The following is an 8,040-nucleotide window of genomic DNA, read 5'->3' as shown; positions in this document are numbered from 1 at the left end:
TAACCCAGAACTTATAACAATAAGTGCCTAGGGCTAACCCCCGGGTCTTCAATCTATACATAACCATAAACATGAACATAATCATAATGGGCCGGCATTGTGGCCGTAGACCCATGCACACAGTGAGGAGACTCACCTCGCACTGCTGAAGACTCGCTGAACACTTCTGACTGCTAGCCTGCACTTCCGAACCGCTGATCCTTCGGCTTCTTGAACTATCATTACCCAAAACAACATTTAGACCATAATAATCCAAAAGTCAACCCTGGTCAAACTTGGTCAAAGTCAACGGTCAAAGTTAACATCCAATTGACCTGACTCGCCGAGTTGGTCTACCAACTCGTCGGGTCCATACTCCTCCAATCCCAAAACAACCCCGACTTTACTCGTCGAGTCTAGCAAGAACTCGACGGGTTCTCCTTCAACCATGCCAATGGGACCATCTTCAACCGACTCGCCGAGTTCATCCTTGAACTCGTCGAGTTCATCCTCCTCCTATGAATGCGACCAGACTATGACTCGCCGAGTTGTATGAACAACTCGTCGAGTCCGTCTCCATAAACTAAGGAGATTGCCTTGGACTCTCCGAGTTCCTCCTTGAACTCATCGAGTACGATGAACTTCATGTCCTCTATGGACCCAGACTGGCTGAGTCCCTATCCAAACTCAACTCCTACCCTTAACAGAAGGGTTTTGGGGCAAGAACTGGCCTGACTCGCCGAGTCCCTCAACTGACTCGCCGAGTCCATCTATGTCCAACTCTATTCAGACGGTTTCAGACAAGCACAAGGCATCCAAGGCCCAGATCTAGCCTACTAGGGTCGGGATATCACGCAAAGCTACTACCTTTTCATCCATCAATGGCCCTTTTTACTCAAAAGGCCATAATAACCTCTTAGACTTTGCATGAGGAGTTCTAATGGCATAAAGCTTCCACCTTTATGCCTTTACTACTCTACACACTTCCAGATCTGAAAAGATCTAGCTTGGGGACGTCTAAATCCCACAAGACATCCTTCTTCGACCATAAACTCCATAAAAAGGGACATAAAGAGATCAAACAAACTAGAAGTCAAGGTGAGAACTTGATTACTAGAAAATGAAGAAGATGTAGCAAACTTCCTGGATCTACAACCTTCTCCTTGGACCTCCAACCTCCTTCTTCTTCTTCTAGACGTCAAGAACACTCTAAATCCTTCAATAATGGCTCACACACTCAAAGAGAACACTAGGGTTTCGTGGGACAGGTTCCGGACAATGGAGGCTACAAATGAGGCTGATAGAATGAGAATAAGATGCTTAAATAGGGCACCAAATCCCGATTTAGGGTTTTTCCCAAAACCTGGCCAACTCGCCGAGTCAGTCTTCTGACTCGTCGAGTAGGTCACTTAACCCGCGACCAAATTTACGCTCCTACTCGTCGAGTCACCCATCTACTCGACGAGTCACTTCCTCATCTTGAGGTTTTCTTTCCTTTCTAGGTCTTCTGAATTCAGGGTGTTACAGTTGTGTCGTGTCTATATCACCCCGAGTCAATTTTAACTCATATGTCACCTCAAGGTTGTACCAGGTCTAATTCACCCGCGGGTCTATTTCAACTCATATGCTAGCACAAGACTATACCAGGTCTATTTCACCCCACATACATATAGCAAACAGACACACATGCATACAACACATATAGCATGAGTCACAAAGACTACAAGAACATACAATCCCTAGTGTCCTACAGTATAGTGAAAAAACTCGTCTGAACTACTCATCGGAAGCTCAACCGCCACCTCAGCAATAGAACAGCCAACCCAAGCTTTCTAAAGCTAAACCGAATCAATCCTTAGCCAAATGATTAACTGTACTCAAGTTTGACCAAAAGTTAAAGTGGTCAAAAGTCAACGGTCAACGTCAAATAGTCAACATGAAGACCATTTCCACGTCATAGCCTTCCTTGGCAATGCCAGGACAAAACAGTCGTGGTTTCAAACCCCGCCACTCCGTGGTCACCTTCGCCACGTCGTGGGAAACTGTCTAAAGTGCCATTTCTTCACTAAGCACTTAATCCACACAGATATAAGTCCAAAACTTCAGATCCACTCCTTCTTAATGACTTAATGGATAAAGGTTCCAACTTTATCCATTAGGACCTCATCCAAAGGTAAAATCATGATCCCTAAGTCAAATAAGCACTTAATATGACCAAAACTCAAACATATGATCAAGAACACTCAACCTAAGACCTTTTTCTTACTAACTTAGAAGTTCAAGACCATGAGAAAACCATATGAAGCTCTGGAGTTCCTCAAACTCCAATAGCTTCCAAGAATAGGACTAAAACATCCAAAAAAATGGGCTCAAACATCAATCAAGAAACATAAAGGCCAAGATATGAAATTTATACCTCCAATAGCTGATAAATATGGAGAAGATGTTGGATCCAAGCTTGTTCCTTGCTTCCTTGCACCAAAATGAACTTCTTTCTTTTTCAAGTTTCACCAAAAGAAGACATTAACCTCCAGATCAAGCCACCAAGCTCAATTCCATGGAAGATAGGCCAGGGTTTCTAAATGAAGGAATTGAGGGTGATGAAGATGACCTAGAATGGGGGTTAAGATGCTTAAATATGGGAGAAACCCGAAAAATACGTGGGCTTGGGCCTGAACAGCTGCCACGCTATGGCGGCCTTATACCACGCCGTGGTGGCTCCATAAAACGTGCGTCCCTTTCCAACATGGCCATGTCATGGGTATCCTTGTGCCACGTCCTGGCACAGAGTTTTCTTCAAAACTCCATCTTTAGTCTTTAATGACAAAAGGCTTAACCAATCTGGAACATGGGTGTTACACATAGGGTTTTCAACCCACAATATTATAATCTTTTATTATATATTCTTCAGCATTCAAATAACCCAATTACCCCAATCACATTATCCTTACTTTATGTTCCTATTGTGGTGATGTCAAGAGATCTTTCCTAAAGGATATTTTTCTGGAGTTTGATAACAATTTGGGTAAGCATGACAGTACAAAAGTACTTGGATAGGCACAACAGTACAATAGTACTTGGATAGGCACGGCAGACATGACAATACGATAGTAGTTGGCTAGACACGACAAGCACGACAGTATAGTAATACGTTGGATAGACACAACATGTCAAAACTTACTATTTTGCACAACTCTCACTTAACCTATCGCAACCACTAACCTACATGACCCTAACACAACCTCATATTTATTATTACGCACAACCCTTTACTACCCAATTATATTATTAAGTATAATATGCGATTAGATCAAGTAACAATCATATAATATTGTACAAATATATTAATCACAGCAAAAAAGCACATAGCATTTAAGAAATTAGAATACTTGTATCTATGTGTAAGTTCGAAAGTAACTATGCACTCACTTGACTTAGGTAAATGACTGACGATTTTGGCAGAGCTTCACCTTGGTATTTTATATTTTCCTCTGACGTGACCTAGTATGATGATTACTAAGTCTCAGTCTAATTATTCCCTAACGATAATCTTAGTCTAGATTCCTCACTAATCCCAAAGAATACCGAGAGTTCTATTTAGTAAGGATCAACCAAACAAGACAGTTGGAAGGCAGGATCATTCGGGCGTATAGCCTTTCTAAAATCCAACAATCAAGCCAACGTGACAATTCTAAACACCTCTCCTGTAAGTAGATTAATCAGTATAACGACATGGAATTATTGATAAATCTTATTTATATGTTCATAATAATGACTACGAGTTATAAATATAAATTACACTGAAATAAGGATGAGTGTAATTTAACTTATAGAGATTTCCTAGACAAAAGTCTGGAAATTACCCTAGGAGAACTTCTACTTGCTAGCTACTACTACTCCAGGGGTCGCAGGGCTTCGTCGAAGACTAAAACTAAGGAAAATGAGGCTAGAACCGAATGAAATCGAGAGAAAATGATAGAAGAAGTGTGGTGGAATGAATAGGCTTGGCCTCCTATTTATAGCCAAAAAAGGGGTGTGCGGCGTGCAAAAGGGGTGCATGTCGCACATTTTAAGTTGACGTCTCCCCATCCTTTTTTTTGCCACGTTTTAGGCTCTCCGTGGTCCTTGTTTTCACCTTCTAGAAGCGCACGTCGCGAACCAAACACGCACCCCGCGCGACGCAAAACGCAGATTTTGTAAATTTCGTAACTTCTTCATACGAACTCAGTTTTCGACGTTCTATATATCCCCAGAAAGCTCTTAACGAGATCTACAACTTTCCTTTAGACATCATCAGCTAATTCACACTTTAGGTTTCGTCCTTATTTTAATAAGACTAAATGATTTTGCTAAAATCATAACTCTCTCGCACGGACTACGTTTTTGGCATTCCTTTTCTCAAAATTTCTAGCTTAATGAGTACTACAATTTTCCTTTTGGTGACTTTAGCTAAAAGTCAACCATTATCTGCGTAGCGTTTAATGTCACACATTCCTTGTGTGTGGCTGACTTTTATATCTTTTAAAAAATCATATCTAATTCATACGGAGTCGGATTTCTATGAAATTTATATTTTTGGGATCAGGACGACGTGTACTTTCTATATATATATATATATATATATATATATATATATATATATATATATATATATGTTTTGACGTACTTATTTTTACGATTTACGGATGATTCAGTTGATTTTTCCTATTCCTTTAAATACGAAACATATATAATATAGTATGTAGTGTGCACGACTATAGATTATCCTATTCAATGATTTTATTTTTAATAATTATTATTCATTATGTGTAACTCGAATTTGTGGGTGTTACATTTTAGTGCCATGTATGTTGTCAAATGCATTGGGGTTGAATAGATAAGTTTTTACAATTACTAGAGCAAGTTTCATATGGAATTACATGAAAGAAATAACAAGGTACTTATTTAGTTGTATGTTATAGCATCGTACTTATGTTTCTTTTTATTACAACAGGTTAATTTCAATTTTTTTCTTATAAGGGAGTGTACTTTGAAAAATGTAGTTGTTATAGCAATGTACTGTCACAAACCTTTTCAATCATGTTAAGAAACTCCCTGATAGCATCATACTTTTGTGCCATTTAATATTGACTTGTAAGATAATAATAAACATGGAAATATTAAACATAAATCGTTATCACAAACAAATAGATTAAAAGTATTAAGATAAAAAAATAAATATTATTTTATTTTATTTTGTTGTGTTTTAGGCTTATGTATAGAACACAAAGTGGAAAAGCATAAGTGCTACAACTTGGGTGCCTGACATGGGTAAGAAATGCCAACTATAGTAACATAGTGTATCACTCAAGTTTTGTAAGTTTCGTATTTAACCCTCTTTATCTAAAACATTTCATTTTGGTCCTTTAGCAAGTATATGGGGCGTACTAGGTGGTACGGTTGGTGTACTAGCACGATGTCTTGATCGCGGATCTAATCCACGTACGCTGGGCGTATGTGGAGTACGCATGGCGTACACGAGTCTAAGTCAAACCAAAATTTTTAGGGTTTGCACCCTATTTAAACCTTATGATAGCCTCATTTGGTCATGTTTAGCCAGCCTCCACCCTCCTTTGTCCTGAAACCGAAACCCTAGTGTGATTTTGTGAATTTCAGCCTTAAAGAGTGTTTGTTGGTGGTTTGTGAAGGAGAAGAAGAAGAGGATCACTTGGAGAGGTGTCTTGAGCTTGAGGATTCGGAGTTAGATCATCATTTACAAGCTTTTTGAGGTAAAAATCTTACACCTTGTGCTCTTCTATGCTAGATCTAGTTCTTGGAACATTTGTGCATCTTTTGATTCCTTTGTCTTAAAGGAGAGATTCTCATCTACTTAAGAGGCTATGGATACTAGATCTTAGGTTCTTTAAGTCTCCAAGTTTATAAAAATGCAAGCTTTATGGTGTATCTTGAACCATGCATGTGTTAAGACCTTTATTAAGCCCTTTTTGAGCTATTGATCCCCATTAAGCCATGCATGTGTGTAAAGTTTCCATGTTTACATGGTAAGTGGTCTTATAGAATAAGATCTGAGAGCTTGGCTTGAAGTCTCAATGAATTAAGTGCTTAATGGAGTGGGGTGGCAAGATGGGGAGTACACTGGATGTACCAAGCTGGTACCCTGCAGGTACTACCCCCAGAAGGTGTACCTTAAGCCTACAAGCTGAGTACGCCTCACGTACTCAGCAGATGGGCTATTTGGGTTTGCATTCTCAGTTTGGGCCATAGGTTTGGTTTTCATCATTTGGGCCTTGTTGGGCCATTAGACTTTTGATTTGGGCTTTTGGCTAGTGTCTTGGGTTCTTTGGATTTTAGGCCCATGATGGGTTTGGGCCCAATTTGGAAGATTGGGCCATATTTGGGCCTTGGGTTGACAAGTAGAATTTGGGCCTTCATAGTAGTTGAATTGGGCCTTGGTCTTGGGGAAAGTTAGATTAGGGGTAAAATGGTATTTTTCCCTGACGACATGGGTAAAATGGTTATGGATTGGGATCCAATTATTAACTGGATGTTATTGGTATTGATAGTGCGAGGATTTATCGGACCAGCAGGCAGAGATTTATCTGAGTGATTTGGCAACTTGAGGTGAGTTTCCACAATGTGTTTAGCGGTTCGAAGGCACCAATGCCGACACATTGTTTATTATGTTAGTATGTTAGATGTCTGCGTGACTCTTTCATGGATTATCTGTTGGTATGTGTATCGGGCATGGCTTGGTGTCGGGCGGGGCCCGTTGACTGTATTGTATGCTATTGTCTTTGTTATTATCGCATGTGTTAGTCTGATTATATGTTTATATTTTTAAATGTGTACCGGGCGGGGCCTGATGTTTGACAAATTTGTAAACCGAGCGGGGCTCGATGTCGAGCGGTACCCGAGGACTGGTGGGACTCGATGCCGGGCGAGGCCCGATGAAGTGCGGGGGCCCAATATGTTTTTATTATGTATGGTATATGGTCTTTTGGGCAACTAACTAAGCTTTGTGTTTACGGTTTTCAGTTTATGTTTCAGGTACTTCTGGTTCAAAATGGAAGAGCCCAGAATTATTGTAGGGCACACACCACCTTATTCCGCATTTTGTGATTTACTCTGATATTTTATGATGTAGCGATACACTTTGATCCATCTTGGTTTTGTGATGATGTTTTGGATTACCGTTTTATTAATTTAAAAATGAAATTTTTTTGGGTCTTATTTTTGGGACGTTTCAAGTTGGTATTAGAGACTTAATTTGAGGGATTCGGACATACTCTCGAGTGTTTTTGAACTCAAACTGAGGATTTGGTAAAAATTTTCAAAAGGTAAAATGTTTATAAAAAGGGTTTTCTAATACAAGAAAGGGTGTGGTACATGCAATCGACCGAGCTCAAGTAAGTTTTCCCAAAATACCCATACATGTTATATGATATGATTTGATCTGTGAATCTGTGAATCACATGCTAGTTAGGGCTAAGGATCTACTCAATATTTGCATGATAGACTGCTAGGAGAGATGCCTTTGTATGCCTATTGTCTGAGCTTGTAGACTTACATGCTAGTACTGATCAGTTAGTGATAGGATGGCCTGATTTGGTTATGGTTGATTCTGGTTACTCAATGCTTCAATGCTGCTTGCTTTGTGCTTTTTGGGAGTTTTCACTAACGTCAGCTAACTAGTAAGTGAATATTTTAAGTTACATATTACTGAGACTAGATAGTTTTAGAAGGTTAGGTTTTAACTCTATTGCGCAACTCTTGTTTAAGTCCAATCGTTGTAATGTGAGAGCTCTCATTCGAAGAATTATCAGGTTTTGGTGATATGTAATTGTATTCATGAGATAGTTAGAGGGAGTTAGCAGGAGTTCCTTCTGCAGCTGATGGCAGAGAGTGGTGTGGAGATTAACCTTGGAAAACCTAGGAAGAGATCTAGTGTTGAGAGCCTTATCTTGATGAGGGTTAATTGTATGGATAAAGAGTGACTTGGCGGATTCAAGGCAATCCTTGAGGAAAGTACATATAGATGTCGTAGGTAGTATGGGCCCGAAC

Source organism: Lactuca virosa, chromosome 6 (assembly GCF_052849685.1).
Source record: "Lactuca virosa cultivar CGN04683 chromosome 6, Lactuca_virosa_CGN04683_v6, whole genome shotgun sequence".
NCBI classification, from domain to species: domain Eukaryota; kingdom Viridiplantae; phylum Streptophyta; class Magnoliopsida; order Asterales; family Asteraceae; genus Lactuca; species Lactuca virosa.
Note: the sequence above shows the minus strand (reverse complement) of the source record.